Source organism: Protopterus annectens, chromosome 6.part1 (genome assembly GCF_019279795.1).
Source record: "Protopterus annectens isolate FY-2018-M chromosome 6.part1, PAN1.0, whole genome shotgun sequence".
In the NCBI taxonomy this organism is placed as follows: domain Eukaryota; kingdom Metazoa; phylum Chordata; order Ceratodontiformes; family Protopteridae; genus Protopterus; species Protopterus annectens.
In genome coordinates this window covers 553778278-553796141 of record NC_056738.1, presented here as the reverse complement: position 1 = coordinate 553796141, position 17864 = coordinate 553778278, and positions in this window count along the sequence as shown.

Sequence of the window (17864 nt, the reverse complement as noted above, 5' to 3'; positions counted from 1 at the left end):
ACCCTCACTAGCTCATATTGTGTGATCACCATGACTTCTCAGGAAAGCTGAGAGGCAGAACACTGATAAAAGACCCTGGGCCTGCCCTGAGACCTTCTTCCAGTGGGCTGTGCATGGCACAACTGCCCTAAGAGGTGTCCAGGAGGCATCCTGACAATATGCTCAGACAACGTCATCTGACTCTTGTCAACACTGATAAGCAGTACTTCTATTCCAGCATCTTCCTTGATAACTGAAATCCATACTTTGTCACAGAGAGTAGGTCCTACTGTCCTATAGAGGAACCTCATTTTGGTGGCTGTATCCACAAGTACATAATTTTGGTCAGTATCCAAAACTTTTGACCATAGATGAGACAGACAGCTCTGGTGAGGCTTGTGTGGCAATATGTGGGTCATTTATGGCTTTCAGGACTTCAGGGAAATAGCTACATTGTTACATGTCCACACAGTGCTGGTTCTTTCCTCTGCAATCCAAGTGGACTAGATATGCTCCTCATGATGTAACATAATATAGAGGAACTGCTTTAGGATTCATGAGGATGGCACTTGTGATATTCCCAATGTGTCCTCCTCAAATTGCTGGAAGGTTCCTAGACCTAAGAAAGGTAATGTTGCACATACCCTTGTGTCCAGATGAATGGGCATGGCATGCATCAACCGCAGTTCTGCTTGAGGGCCACACAGTTCAGCTAGTTCTTTTGCATTCTCCAGTCCATTCAGAAATGATCTGCCAACTATAGGTCTATGAGCTGGTTGTATAACTGGCACTGTCTGCACCTCCTCCATGGTCCATGACATGCAATGTGATGATGGCCGCAAACACATGTTGATTTACCACTGTTGTTGCTACTCCTAGCATTCCTCCCATAATGTACTTTACAAATCCAGGTGTTCAAATGGGCATGCACCATAATACAATGTACCTGCTTTATATATTTTGGAAAAGGTCTGCCATTTTGCATGTCATCAGTGGAAAACTTACAACAACATGAATTGTTTCAATTGTAAATAATCTCAACAGCTGAAAAACACTGCTGAGGTTGTTCAAAACCTTTCTTATACCAATAATGTAATATCTTCATTTCTAAAAGTAAAATAATTGCAGATTTTATGGCTAGAAAATCATATTTTACTTGTGCCCTTTCTTCAAAAAAGTTCTCTGAAAGTATATAATTTTTGCATTAATGCTGTGCAATCAGTCATTTCATTTTATGAGAAATTCAATGATTTTTTAATAAACTCTTGCTGGATGAGCCTCGAACAATGACTCATATTAGTTTTTTAATTCATCTTACTGCCACAAAAAATGATTACTTACTCATGGAAGAACAGAAGGTTCAAAAGCCTAACTTATTTGCCAAACTAACAAAGGTTTACATTTAAGTCAGAGTAGAAAAAAATGAAATAAACATTAATTGAAAAACTGCGTAAATAAAACAGGTTTGTTCATTTATTTGATAATCTATCATTTTTGTAAAGCTTTATATGCTGCTCTTGTGTTAATGCTCCCTAACTTGCCATATATTTTTTATAGAGTAGATATAGCTAGATCTAGATCTAGACAGAAATCTAGATACATATATACTTATACATACATATATGTATATGTATATATATATTTATATATATATATATATATATATATATATATATATATATATATATATATTTGTATATATATATATATATATATATATATATATATTTGTGTATGTATATATATATATATATATATATATATATATATATATATGTGTGTGTGTGTGTGTGTGTGTGTATATATGGGATCTGGACACATGCTCGACTACCATATGTCTGAATCACAAAACATCAAACACACATACACGAAAGTGGTTAACATCGACAAGCGCTTTTGTGTATCTGTGTCTGTTTCGTAGATCGGACTGCAGTGCAGGTAAGGGAAAATTCCCTTTTCTCCACTGTAGTGTGATCTCGGAGTGCGAATAATAAAGTAGGGGGGTGTGGGGGGTGAAGGGGGGGTGAAGCCCCCCTGCAGAAACGTAGATTTTTTTTTTTCGAACTACACATACACGGAAGCGCTTTTTGATGTTAAGCACTTTCGTGTATGTGTGTTTGATGTTTTGTGATTCAGACATATGCTAGTCGAGCATGTGTCCTAGACCCATAGATATATATATATATATATATATATATATACATATACACATATATATATATATATATATATATATATAAAGGCTGAAAAGTGCAACAGAAGTATGGAAATATTTATGTAAATGCAAGGATCCACAGATATAATTATAGTGAAAGCACTTCTCATCTGAAATAAGGTCACACAGCTGAAACATTCAGAAAGCAACCACATACCTCAAATTATAACAAAAAAAAAAAAAAGAGGCAATCTGGAAAGGTTTTCTAGGAAAAGTTTCTTACAGTGGCAAATATTATCCAGTTAATTCTTATATCAGAGGGTCAAACAGGCTGCTAGTAGAAAATGATGTGTCAGAGATATCTTCAAAATCATGTTCAACTGCGGTTACAGTACCAGAATGTCAAGACTAAATATTCATAACTGAAAAGGAAGACAGTGTCATCTTTCTTGCAAAAGACAGGAGCTGAAACCCATGATCCCTGACACTGTAAAACTTATCATGCTTGATGGCCCTTGAACTTTATTCACTCAGCTGTGTGGCTTTGCTGTGGGTAAATAACATTTTTTTTATTCAATGCAGTAAATAAGCGTCCTTCTGTGTGCTTGGAATTTGTCATCTTTTCAAAAACAAAGAACTGCCAGAGGAAAATACTGTGAGAACAGCCATTTATGTGATGTAAACTGTGAATCACACAATATTTTTAGCATGTGTTTTGAATGATTTGTCACACATATAACACTGCTAATTTGCCTGAAAGGATGTCCTCTGAAAGTTCTTCATAAAAGTCAGCTTTTCTGTAAATATTTTAAGCACTGCTAGTTCAACTACAAGAAATGTGAAGGTACTCATTATAGCTGTTCTCTTCAGAGAAATACGAATCCTTTCTTCTCCATGTAGAAAACAGATTACTGCTTCTTCTGAAATAAATTAATGTGGCCTTCTAAACTTATTTGCTCAGATTTATGCACTGTACTTGAAAGGCACAGACAAATGTGTGAATAATTGGTCTGCTTCCTAACAAATTTATTTAAGTAGCGTTTTCCTCCCCTGTTTAGTCAATTCAAGTAGCAAAGGGCCTGAATGTATGAGGTGTGATTTCATCCTGTAGTTTGTCACTTTTCCCTTATCTCTCTCTGTTGATCTACCTCTTGCTGTTTTTCTATTACCTGATAGTAGCAGTGTAAGACATATATAGGTTCATAGGTGTTTACCATGCTAAAGACCACAAGGACCTTTTTAAGCCTAGCCATGCATCTCAATATAAGAAATAACACTTGCTGGGAGGATTGAAAACAAACTTATAAGTCAAATACTTGTTATCTGCAGTTCAGTTAATAAATTTAATGGGAAACACCACCTCTTATCCTGAAAACACAGATACATGGGTAATTTTGATTGCACGTTTACTGGTATAACTAAATCAGCTACAAATGTTAATGTCTAGAACAAATATAATTTGTATAATAGATTCATAGACTTCATAACTTCATTCATAATTCATAATTCATAACTTAAAAAGACGTGTCTTTTTAAAAACACTCAATTCCATATCAGGGTCACAAAATACCAGTAAGCCTCAATTACATCAGTATAGAGGAAAAACTAAGCAGAGTGACATTTTGATTGATTATATTTGAAGAAGAAGCATCTGTAATCATCATTATCATCATCACTATCTACATCCAGTTGTGTTTATCATGAGTGCCTTTACAGTCAGTATTATAATTTCTACATTAACCATCACTGAAAATGGGATTTCTTTGGCTTAATCTCTGAGTCCTCATAGTTTGCATCATACCATTCATTCTTCATCTCAATCACCACAAGTTTCCTCAGATGCTTTGGCATTAATGCTCAAGATTCTGTGCCAGACACAAGTATTGGTCACACCAATGTTTTCAATACATGATTTTTGGCTTTGTTCACCTTTTTCTGTCACATACTAGCTTGTGATGGTTGGAGGCAATGTACATTTTTCTAGGCTTGACTTATCATTCATATTTTCCTCAACCACCCCTCCTAGACACCTGCAGCTTTAAATCTGTAGCACTACTTTTGACTCAGTACTTCAGCTATCAGTTTCTTCTAATTTCCCCCATCTGCTGCCATGAACACTGTTTTGTCTGCACTTGTCTCATTCCATGCGCCTTCATTTTTGTATTGTAGTCCCTGTTCAGAGTCTGCTTGTAGTGCCACATTGTCTGCATACAGCAGCCTTGCTGATTTCCCCTTCCAGTCTGTTTCCAAATGTGGTCCATAACAGTGTGAACAGAAGTGGGCTCAGGGTTAAACCTGATGCCCACCCACTCCTACTGGGAACCTTTCTGTGACAATGAACACTGCTTACATTTGTGACATTAGGTCCTTGGTCATAGCCTGCACTAATTCTACCAATGTTTTCATGACTTTAAAGCATTGTAGGCCTGCACAAATCAGCTTTCTTGAGACCTTGTCACATACTTTCTGTGTCTAAAAGTGCCCAGTCAGACTGTTTTCTCATTTCCAGCTACTTCAATCATCCTTTCCAGAGGTTTCTTGGAGTGTGACAGAAGTATGATACCTCTGTACTGCTCACAGTTGTAAATATGCATGCTTACGCTCAAGTAATCTATGATATGTCTCTCTCTCATTCTCTATCTTTTGATGAGTACAGAATACTTACTCTCCAGTAATCTAAAGTATGCCCCTCTCACTCTCTCTCTCTCTCTCTGTCTCTCTCTCTCTCTCTCTCTATATATATATATATATATATATATATATATATATATATATATATATATATATATAGACATATATAGATAGATATACTTTGAGTACCTTAAGTAGCCTTTACTCCCCTAACATACCCAACATATTGATCACATCTGCCAAGACTTCATCTGTGCCTAACACTTTCCCTGACTTCATTTTCCTTAGTGCATGTCATACTTCTTCTAGGGTGGATTCTCATTTCTCTTACATTATATAGTGTGGATATGGCAGTACATATTCTGTGAGGAGTCTCATCATTCAGAATTTTCTTGAAGTACTCCTTTCATCTGTTCCTGAAGTTATCTGGACTGGAGCACAGATTGCTGCTGCTGTCTCTTATGAATGGCATCTGCTGACTGTTTTCTTTGTCTTTCTATTGCTACCTTACAATGTAATAAAACTTCATTGTGCCATCTACTGAGGAACTTTCCAGAAGCTAGTAGATGTTCTATTTTCCTTTTTGCTTGTCCTTGGGACTGTTGGCATAGCCTCATCAAGTATTCCTTCTTAGCCTGGTCCACTGTTTTTATCTCCCACTTCTTCCTGCAGTCCTGTTTTCTTTATGTACCTTCCTGAACTTCTGTATTCCACCAGCGGAAGTTTTGTGTACCTTGTGTCTATAGCTCAACTACAGGTCTGTTCTTCTGTCTTCACATATGCTGGTTAGAGAAATTGCTGTTCTTTTTTCTGGTCCACCTATTTCCTCTTCTTCCTGAGGTTGAAGGACTCAGTATTTCTTTGGATTCCAGTGCTTTTGCTACAGTCAACATCCAGGTATTCAGCCTTATCTAAGTTGATCTTAGAGCTTTCTCTGACCATTGCTTACAACTGATTGTGGCCACCAGTGGTTTATGCCTGAGGATGACTATTTGTTTAGGTGTGACTTTGCAATCTCTGACTCAACCTCATTGCCCTTTACTTACTAGGATGATGTCTACCAGAGTTCCATACTGTCATCTGTTATATGTGACCTTCTGACTGTATCACAAACCATATGCTGGTGACCATTAAGCTGTTTGCCAGAAAATGTCCAAAATGGCCTCTCCTTCATTATTCCTGTTACCCCAACCATGTGGGTACATGCATTTCTCATATCCTGTTCTGTCTGTCTGTCTGTCTGAATATGAGAAATTAGATTACCCTTTATCAAGACCAATTCATTTTTCCATACTTTATCGAGGAGATCCTGTGCTGCTTGAATGCCTTCTTTGCCTTTCCATCACAACCCTATTGTAGATTATAAGCTGAGATCATCAAGACTACTTTGTCTTCACACTGATGTCATTGCAATGAGTTTTCCACTGATACTGATGATGTCCTTCACTAGTTTCAAAATGCTCTCTCTCACCATGACTCCCACACCATTTCTAGTATGTCCTCCCACTGAATAATACACTGTGAAACTCAGGGCAAGAAGCTTTGCTGTACTGCCCTTCCACCTTGTTTCCTAGACAGACAGCATATGTTTTGTCCTTTTTACATCATGTCATCCACTTTTGAACTGCATGTTGTCATAAACCAATATTAATAGCAATATTTAGCTTAGTCTAGGCAGATTGATTCCAGCTACCATTACGATAAATCACAGTAGACTGTGTCCTCAGCCCACTTATCTCTCTGAAAACCCTTGCCTGTTTTTGGTGGCGATGTACTTTAAAAGTTCACTGATTGCATTTTCATGGTGGGCTGATGTGAAAAATCTGCTCTTGTGCCCACCTTCTCTTAGTATAATACCTCTGAGTTGGTGCAGCTTTGTATGTAATATATTTTGAGAGGCAGGGACTCAGGGCATAACTAAATATCCACAGTCAAAATACCTTTAAATGCCTTATTACTTATTATTATGGTATTCCTCTTCATTCATCTACTTTGGTGGGGCAGTGAGCCTGGAAAGGTAGACAGTCGTAACATGGTGGTGGAGCAGTGATCCTGGAAAAATGGATAGTAGTAACATGGGTGTTGGGTGTCAAATAAAACCCACAAAATATGACTGCATATAAATAGATCATGTTCCAGTGTGCTTTTTTTAAGAGACAATAGTGAAATAGTTTCTTGCCTGATGTATATATGATCATTTAAAAAGTTCTGCCATTTAAACAGGATCAGCAGTACACTTCACTGTTTCTGGTTTAATTCTGGAAATATTCATAGCCACTTGCCAAATCTTTCAGCCAGCCACAACAGTAGTGAACAGACATTTTGACATGACAACACCTTGATCAGTTCAATTTTTTTATATCAAAGTACCTGACTGACAGTGAATGTATCAGTTTGCTGCAAACATCTGCAAACCCTGCAATAAACATTTTGTATAAAATATCAGAGAACCCTTAACAACGTATAAAACATCAGTGAATCCTCAAGAAATACTGTACGTAGCAGGGTCTACTTTGATAGACCGAACGTGCATTTCACCGACACAAGATTTACCGACCCCAAATGTCCGAAAACTTAGTTCACCGACTATGCAATAGCTCGACTGTCACTTTACCGACAAACTCTACATCAGTGCGATTTAAAAACAATAATCAGTAATGTAAACAAATATTATACTATCTTAAAAAAGCAGAACAGAAAGTTATATGATTGAAATATAAAGTTTACAAAGGTCAACTGAAACATATTACATGTTACAATATCAGGAACATACGGATATGCATGGTAGCGTACATTTCTGTACATATATATTGTAGCGTACATTTTCCCTATGAGATAAACAGTATCCACCGAGTACCTGTTTAAGATAAAGTGTTCCATCTACTTTGCAGCGACGGCTTTCTAGTATAAAATAGTATCCTGCACCACTGTGCTATAACACTAACAAATCAAGTATATATACGTAACTAAATAGTTACAGTAATAGAAAATGTTCTACCAGAGCATTTGTTTATCCTTACGATGTGTGAGCCATTCTTACGTGTTTGTTAACGTGGAGTCATAAAGCTATATCTCTATTTATTAGTAAACTCTATGAAGAAGTGGTAATTATATAGTATTTGTGTCGCCTAATCTTGACGTGTTTCTTAATCTGGAGTTAACAGTTATATCTGTATTTATTTAGTAAACTCTTTGAACAAGTGGTAATCATATAGTGTTTGTGTCGGCTAGTTGACATTCGCTCATAACAACTGTCGGTAAATAGTGATTTCGGACATTTGGTTTCGGCATAGTGGGTGTCGGTGAAATGCACGTTCGGTCTATCAAAGTAGACCCATGTAGCAACATTACATAGCAGACTGAGCAACTCCCCTCCAGAACATATTAGGTATTTGTAAATTGTAGTAATGCAGGTGGGAGGAGACTAAGAGTCTTGCAGTAAGTACTCTGGATGAATGCGAAAATCTTCTTCAGATGATAAAAAAGTTGTTATTAAAGCCACAGACATGCCTTCAGACCTCTCAAACTCTCTATAAAAACAATTTGTATTTTTAACACAAAAAATATGCAACAGTTTAGCAAGCCACACTACTTTACTCATAAAAAAGAAATTCAGACGTTTTAGCTTTGTTTACCTTGTTTCAGATGATTAAGAAAGGCTGGTTATTTGTATGTGGTAATGCTTACATTTCATTCCTACTAGGTTTAAAATAATGAAAACAAAAACACATGTTGTGCATCACTGTTAACTTTAAATTGGATACTTTCATATCTACTTTACTAGAATTTTCTTTTATACTAAGTGCATATCGTAACAGCTCAGCTTAAATAATAACAAAATTGTCATATGAGCGATCTTTGCAGCAAACGAATAGACTAGATTTAAAAACAAAATGCACAAATTTCTTCATAATATAATTTACTAACGCTTAATGTAAACATTCAATAGTGTAAAGGTATTCTTCTTCTTTCGTTTTTTTCCTGGTTAGGGGTCGCCACAGTAGATCACCTTGTCTGCTCATGATCGGCAGTGGAGTTTTACAGTGTCGAGTTGCTAGCCCGGCGCCCAACCTTCCACAGAAGGCACACACATGCACACACTCACACCTAGGGCCAATTTAGAGTGTCCAATCCACCTGCAGCATGTCTTTGGGATGTGGGAGGAAACCGGAGCACCCAGATGAAACTCACGAGACCACAGGGAGGACATGCATATTCCGCACAGAAGGCACCCCAGCCGAGGATCGAACCGGAGAACATCTTGCTGTGAGGTGCAATAGTGTAAAGGTATAATAATGGTAAACACATATTTTTGTATGAACAGACTTTACTGAGAAAGATTAATTTTGTGAAAAAAATACTCATCAGTTGTCTTAATTTTAATATACACTAGGAATCAGATTCCAAAATAGTTGCTGTCACAGTAAGTGACTTACTCTGGTGCAAGCCTACCCAAATCCAAAAGACATGCTCTCATTTTAAGTAACTTACTTTGGTTTAAGTCCTATCTCTAAAGAGTCTTATACTAGGGGCCATATTCCAAAAGACATGCTTTCAATGTAAGCGTCTTACAGGGTATAATAGTGTACCTTAAAGGCTTTAAAGGGATTCCATCCAGGTACCCCCCCACTGAGGATATTAGATCATACCGCTCAACCTCTTAGAGTAACAAATCTGGACAAAGCCATAAATAATGGGGGATAAAGGCCCAAAAATAGGGACAATTTTTAAATCTTGTTACAAACTTAGAAAGTTGATGGAATAACAGGCTTTACATTAGCATGAATTTTCTGAAGGGTATGAAGTCTGAAATTCAAATGTCTGTCATTATTTTCTGACTTCAATCTTTAATGATTTGCCAATAATTTGCCAGAAAACCACAATTTTATAAAAAAATGTACTAAAACTATGAGGCAAAAATCTATACAGTTAGACCTCTGCACCACCACTAGACACCAGTGATGCAATGGACAAAAAGACATGAGTTTAAAAAAAAATGTAAAGGGGGATTTTAATCATGCAGCATTGCCACAGTAAACCTCAGTATACAGCAGTTTTTTTTAACACATAGAGGATCTTTGATATTATTCAATGCCTGGAACAGTTCTTGTCGAACAAAGGAGAGGAACAGTAAACATTAGGCATACCTCTCAACCAAAGACAAAATAAATGATGGGAGAAAATTGGGAACAGATTTTAATTATTCCTCCTACAAACTTAAAAAGTCACCAGTTTAACAGCTTTTGCACTACCATGCATTTAGTTTTGGATATGAAGTCTGAAATTCTAATGTCTCACATTAATGACTGACTGAAATCATCCATGATTTATAAGGGCAGGAAAAAGGAGACATCAGAGGCATTACCAAGACAAAGGGATACAGATGGGTATGTGGTGTATGTCTGTGTGTGTGCGTGTGTGTGTGTGTGTGTGTGTGTGTGTGTGTGTGTGTGTGTGTGTGTGTGTGTGTGTGTTTGAATGTGTACATTGTGTGTGTAGGAGAATAAATGGGGGATGCCTGTGGTAAGACAATGTAACAATTGTTAAATACCATGATGCCCTACCTCTGGGATAAGTAATCAAGGAGCCTCAATCCTCACCACTGGTACCAGTGGGGGATGTTCACTGGAAGGAATACAGGTACACACGCAGTATCTCCAGATGCAGCTCTCTGCATCAAGCATGATCAAGCACAATTTCCCTTAAGAGCACATAGGAAACACAGTCAGTCTGGAGATAGTTTCTCCAGATCCCCAATAAGACTTCCCACTGGCACAGCTATAGAGTTGAGACGTCAGCTGAATGCCCAAGCTAAGACCTCCAGCACCCTCTCTGTCCAACCATTGCTTCATGTCCCTGCCTAAGTAGCTGACACATACACACACCCTCTTTGAGATTTGATTCACACACACACACACACACACACACACACACACACACACACACACACACACACACACACACCTGAGAAAGGCTGGCACAGGTTTACTAGTTATTCTCCCTTCTGCCCAGACTATAAGGTAGTTATGACTGCTACCAGATACTCCTGCCAGCTATCTTAAGGATCTTCCAAGGGTACCCAATATACTGAGTGAAATGAATATTAACACAAATGTTAGTTTGAACAAGAGCGAGGCTAGTAGAAGTGACCCACATAATGTCACCAAATAAATATGCAAATACTCTCAAAACTTAAATAACTCTACAAAGATCAGCCAAAATTAAAGGTTTAAAGATACTTAATAAATAGAAAAAGAACAAAAAATACTAAGCATATATTCACAGTGACATCAGAGTTTAGAAATTGCTGGAAATATTTAAAATAACATTGAAGGACAGGCTCAGACAAATAAAGAAAAACAATATCTAAGGAATACTCAGTTTTACTAAGAGAGTTCTCAAAATAATATCTAAAAAATTACTTCTGGGATAGCTTGCAGAATGACATCACTTCCGGTCATCTGACTTCTAGTTCTCATGCAAACTCCCATTGTTGGAAGCTGACAGGATTTAGCACCCACCTGTAAAAATACACACACAAGGGCTTTTGCTCAAATCTGTGGCAGTTGCTGGAAGTCATAAAAATTTTTTTTACCTCCATACTTCCAGACTAATAATTAGTTCACCCCAAAGACAATACAGAAACCTTCCTAGTACAGACTTTGTCTCTCTGGCTGCATTGAAACCTGAGATAGCACCTTTATGGCCTTAACCATATATTTTAAAGTTTGCCAGACTGAGGTTAACCTTCCAGTTTCCTCTCTTAAAATGTATACATTTAAGCAGTTACAATAGTGCATGCACATTTCTCTTCTCTCCAGTAGGGCACACTGTGGATACATTTCAAACACAAGCACTTTGCAAATACGTTTTCAATACAAACATCTGTACAAATCAGTTTGATATGCACATGACATACATTTCTCATGCATTTGTAACACAAGCATCTTTTATAAGTCGGTTTGATATACCCCAGGATTTAGCAAGCTCTGCATGGTGTGCAGGAATAGTGCAGGAGATGCTGGAGGCAATATGGCCATCGTGCGATCCAGGAATAAGCTCCCGGTATGTGCACGAGTGCACTATTCCTGCACAGACACAGCTCCTGTATGAAAATTACCCCATTTGCAGGTGAAAATCATGCAAATGGGGTGAATTTGCAATCCAGAAAGCTGGCAGACGGCCGTGCAGGACTAGTGTAGTCTGTAGAAATGTACTCCATTAGTAACCGTGTACATTTTTGCAAACTACAAAACAGAGCCATGACAGCTCCAAATAAAGGGTATATATAATGTGAAAACCATGCCAATAGCCAAATATATGGTCATTGGCATGGAAAACAGCTGCAAAAAAAAATTACTTTTATTTTTTTAGCCGATTCTGGCTGTTTAAGCATAGGGCAGTGGCACACAAACAGGATCGGGCCAAAAAAAATATTGAAATAAGCATTTAATCCAGAATCACAATTTTTCCATTCTACTCAATGGCAGGCAGAAGACAACACAGTCAGTGAATAGTGGTTGCTAAGGGGGAAAGCTTAGTGTGGGACTTGTAAATAGGCATTAGCAGGCAATCCTATGCAAATGAGAGGAATGATACTGAATTCTAGCTCCCCCCTCATGGTTAGCCTACACCCAACCGTGTTGGTGCAGGAAGACCATGGTGCAAGTCTAAGAGTTAGCTGACATCATTGAGGGGTGTGTCAGGCATGCTGTAAGCTTATTGGAGTTCTGTGGCTTGGGTTTGCCCTTAGCTTAGCAGAGCTAAGCAAAGGGGTGCGTCTGAGGCTACCTAGCACTCTTTACATTGTGTAAGCAGGTGTGCGTGCCACGCATAGTGTTTTAAAGGAAAAAAAAGGAAACCAGGAAATAGCAGCTCTGTGTACATCTGAGCACTGTGTTTGTGCGGCGTGCCTTGGTGATTAAACTGGAAGGCAATGGGGAGAGAAAACAGCGGTAGGAATGTAATCAAGGAGAACTAGCATAGCTGGCAGGTGAAATGTATCAGAACTACTGAGGAAGTTGAAGACAAAAACGTTTTTTTCTGTAAACGTTATTGTTTGTTCCTTCTTGCTGGCGTTTTAAGAAGAATAAAATTGTTTGCACTGCACTTTTTGGGACCTGATTCATTTCTGCCTGGAACTGGTGGTGGTTATTTGTTTACCAATATATATAAGAATATATATATGTATATCTCTAATAAATTACAAAGATTATCCAATGCAACCCAATATAGCATTGTACCCATAGGACAATAGCTGAATAAAAATATTTATCATAAGTGGTCATTCAGACCAAGAGGAAACAGAGCTCCAAGATGGATAATCCAGTATTTTTCTTTGTGACTTAGTATGTTTTGCCATCCTTGTTGATGGCTCCTATCCCCAATGATTCTATCTATGACAGTAAACATAAACTTGGCTGAAGGATGTTTACTTGTATGTTGAAAAAGTGCATTGGTTGGCTTTTTATTCCATATGTCACTGCAATGTTCGCCTATTCTAATTCTAAGGGAACACGATGTTTTGCCCACATAAAAAGCTGAGCATTGACATGTGGCCAAATATATCAACCAACTACTGGAACAATTACCAAAAATCCTTAAATCATATACTTTACTCGTGTTGGCACTTGTGAATTGTTTTATTTTATTTACCTGATTACAGGATATGCAATGGCCACACGGAAAAGTTCCCAGAAGTTCGTCCCCCATGATGGTTAACTGTTTGTATTTCGCCCCTCCACTCTCCTAATGTTTATAATGGGAAAATAAAGAACCTAAAGTTCTACCCCTTCTGTAAGACATTTATATAGGATATTTAAATATAGTCCTGTATGTTCAATTCCATTAATTTATACCCATATTGGCTGTTTGCAACCTGGTTGAGAAACCTGTGTTCAAGGGGAGAACCAAAGACCACATTCATATATATATATATATTTGTAATATCGACATGATCATTAATCAAAATTCAGCAAAATTGAATATAGTTGACAAATTAAACTGGTCATATAACTGCATGAAACATGTTGGGAGAGGCCCCCATAAATGTAATAGGAATCATTCAAGTTGAATTAGGCCTAAACATCCAGTAAACCTTAATATATGTTGCACAGACATCCGGCAATAAACTGACTAATGTTATACATACTATGCATATTATTTATCATTGATAGTAGCCAATTGAAATAATGAAAATAGGGACAAAACAGTACAAATACTAACTGGCAGTGAAAAATTCACAACCAAGTATAAAATGTCCATCTACATTAGTATAGGCACCATGAAATATCTCTCAGTTGCATGTAAATACATAAAATCATGAAGATGATCTATAGATGGAAATAATAAATCATCAAATATACACTTGTCGGTTAGATATATAAAAAAATCTCATCCGACCTGTTATTGATAATAACCAAACAATATATCACATTCAAATGTCAGTTTAAATGTCCCAATATAGTGTGCAATTCACCAATAATGTCCTGGTTCCCAAACCGAAGAGGTCTCCTAAATCCACGAAGTTGGTTTTCCAACGACAGTAAATATAGGCCCATGCACGCGTGGATGTTTGAAATCCTTAGCGACCCTCTAGAATAGCCGACCTCAATTCAAAGAAAGCCATAAAAAGTTACAAGAAGAAAGTTCCATTGGCCCAATACGTTTTGCGTTGAATAAAAAGTCAACCCAAGCGAAATAGTAAACCTCGTGTAATGAAAATAACCACAGTACCTGAAAACTCCGTTGTAAGCTCTATGTAACTGATGTAACCACATAAGCATCCAAAAAGTCCAAACTCCAATATATCCAAACTACTCAAACGACCACAATTGAAGGGTTGTATCATCCAAGGCAAGCCAACAGATTAAATAAATAAAGAATCCAAGGAAGGAGTCCTCTCCTACCGATAGTGAAGACTACAAGCGCCAACAGCGAGAACCAACTATGCAACCAAAACACCATGCCTCGCACGTACAGCATGCACGGCCCAACCAAGTACTAGAAAACACAAAAGGCCAGCATGAATAGTCCAACGCTTTATTGGAAAATCTGTAATTGGACATAAAAATGCCCCAACAATAAATCCAACTTCAAACCGGTTTCGGCAGTTCGCCTTCTTCAGTGAAGTAAAAAATATATTCAGAGTACAGCATCATGCATTTTTATAAAGACAGTCAGACAGCATTAGCCAATGGTAGATTCCAACCCTGTCTATCTAATGAATATTCATAAGAATTCAGAATAGCATTATAAACTGCTTGTAAGGCATGAACTAATTAAATAAAATAAAGGTATAGACACCAATATAGATCCATACATATTAATTGTTACAAAAAGAATGGTGAAAATAACCACACCATACAGCCATACAACAAATACAATAACGTTACTCAACAACTGGAGCCCACAATGACTTCTTAGACATTGCTGTTTATAGAAACAATGATAATACTCTTGGTACTAAGATTCATCGTAAATACCCTCAGTATAATACATTACTCCATGCATCTAGCATGCACCCACTCCACACCATCTGGAATATCCCCAAATCTCAATTTCTGGGAATAAAACGTATTAGTTCCTCGCTCATGGATTATGAGGATGCCAAAAATAATATAACACACAGATTCTTAGACATGGGATATCGTCCTTTTGATATTGTATCTGCTAGTACTTGGTCTGGACAACAACAGAGAAGCAGATTACTTGAATACAGGGACCACTCACGTAGACCAAAGGATTCTACCTTGAGATTTGTTACTACTTTTGGAAGAAATCATCAGGTAATCAGAAATATCTTGAATGATAATTGGAATATTCTACTGGCCAATAACTATTTACGTGAGATTTTGGGTTGTAAATGTCAAATGTCTTACAGAAGGGGTAGAACTTTATGTTCTTTATTTTCCCATTATAAACATCAGGAGAGTGGATGGGCAAAATACAAACAATTAATCATCATGGGGGACGAACTTCTGGGAACTTTTCCATGTGGCCATTGCATATCCTGTAATCAGGTAAATAAAATAAAACAATTCACAAGTGCCAACACGAGTAAAGTATATGATTTAAGGATTTTTGGTAACTGTTCCAGTAGTTGGTTGATATATTTGGCCACATGTCAATGCTCAGCTTTTTATGTGGGCAAAACATCGTGTTCCCTTAGAATTAGAATAGGCGAACATCGCAGTGACATATGGAATAAAACGCCAACCAATGCCCTTTTTCAACATACAAGTAAACATCCTTCAGCCAAGTTTATGTTTACTGTCATAGATAGAATCATTGGGGATAGGAGCCATCAACAAAGATGACAAAATATACTAAGTCACAAAGAAGAATACTGGATTATCCATCTTGGAGCTCTGTTTCCTCCTGGTCTGAATGACCACTTATGATAAATATTTTTATTCAGCTATTGTCCTATGGGTACAATGCTATATTGGGTTACATTGGATAATCTTTGTAATTTATTAGAGATATAAATATATATATATATTCTTATATATATATATATATATATATATATATATATTTTTTTTTTTGGATTAAATTTGATACTTATTATTGTGTAATTGTTTATATATATGTATACTTACATATATACATTTTTGGCAGTAAACAGAAGTTTACATTGTGGGCTCCAGTTGTTGAGTAACGTTATTGTATTTGTTGTATGGTTGTATGGTGTGGTTATTTTCACCATTCTTTATGTAACAATTTATATGTATGGATCTATATTGGTGTCTATACCTTTATTTTATTTAATTAGTTCATGCCTTACAAGCAGTTTATAATGCTATTCCGAATTCTTATGAATATTCATTAGATAGACAGGGTTGGAATCTACCATTGGCTAATGCTGTCTGACTGTCTTTATAAAAATGCATGATGCTGTACTCTGAATATATTTTTTACTTCACTGAAGAAGGCGAACTGCCGAAACTGGTTTGAAGTTGGATTTATTGTTGGGGCATTTTTATGTCCATTTACAGATTTTCCAATAAAGCGTTGGCCTATTCATGCTGGCCTTTTGTGTTTTCTAGTACTTGGTTGGGCCGTGCATGCTGTACGTGCGAGGCGTGGTGTTTTGACAGCTCTCACCACACCTGTTGGCCACCAAACCAGGACCAAAACAATAAAAATGGAGGAGTGTCCATATTCACCAAGGATAGTCATGCTCCCAGGCTACTTGCCCAACAACCCCCCATTGCAACTAACATTAGGTTAGACTGCTTTCCAAATTGTATAGCTTGCTACAGATCCCCCACCTTGCCCCATGATACCCACTACAGCTTTTGAAACATACTGTGAAATATTATGATACAAGCAAACACCCTAATACTGGGTGACTTACACTACCCTGCCATTAACGGGGAAAACTACTTGTGTACCAACACATGTGCCCAACGGTTCTTGGAAGTCATAATTCCCAATGCCCTGGATCAAGTAATCCATAGTCCCACCAGGGACTCAAATATCCTAGACCTGGTCATTACCAACATGGGAAATCAATGCTCCACATCTATGGTCACCCCATCGGAGGTCAGGTTTGCCCATGAGCTTATCACCCTTAACATCAGCCTCTCTCCCCCACACTCCAATAAGGAAACCTCTGTAACACACATCTCCAAAGCCAATGTCATGCTACACATGTCAGATGTGACTAACGTCATGACACCCATGCAGATGGGAACTGAAAGGATTACTGCTTAAACATACATGAAGGCACTGTAGGAACACATCCACTCATGCATGATTTGTGCCATCCAATATAGAACCAAGATGCTCCTCACCAAGAAAAGGAAGCCAAATGTGGTGATCCCCTGCCATAACCATACTGTACAACAAAAGGAAAAATTATTGTAGAAACGGGAGACTTTCCAGGATGCAAAATAATCCCTTATCAGCTACAGTAAGAAGCAGAGATCCCTCATAACATCCACCAAAGCTAGTTAAGAACATAATATAGCCAAAGATGTCAAAGACAACTGCAAGCCATTCCATAGCTATGTGAGGAATCTAAATGGCAATGCCCAGAACTGCTCTGAGCTACAGCAGGATGGTATTAAATTTACTGCTCCCAGGGATATTG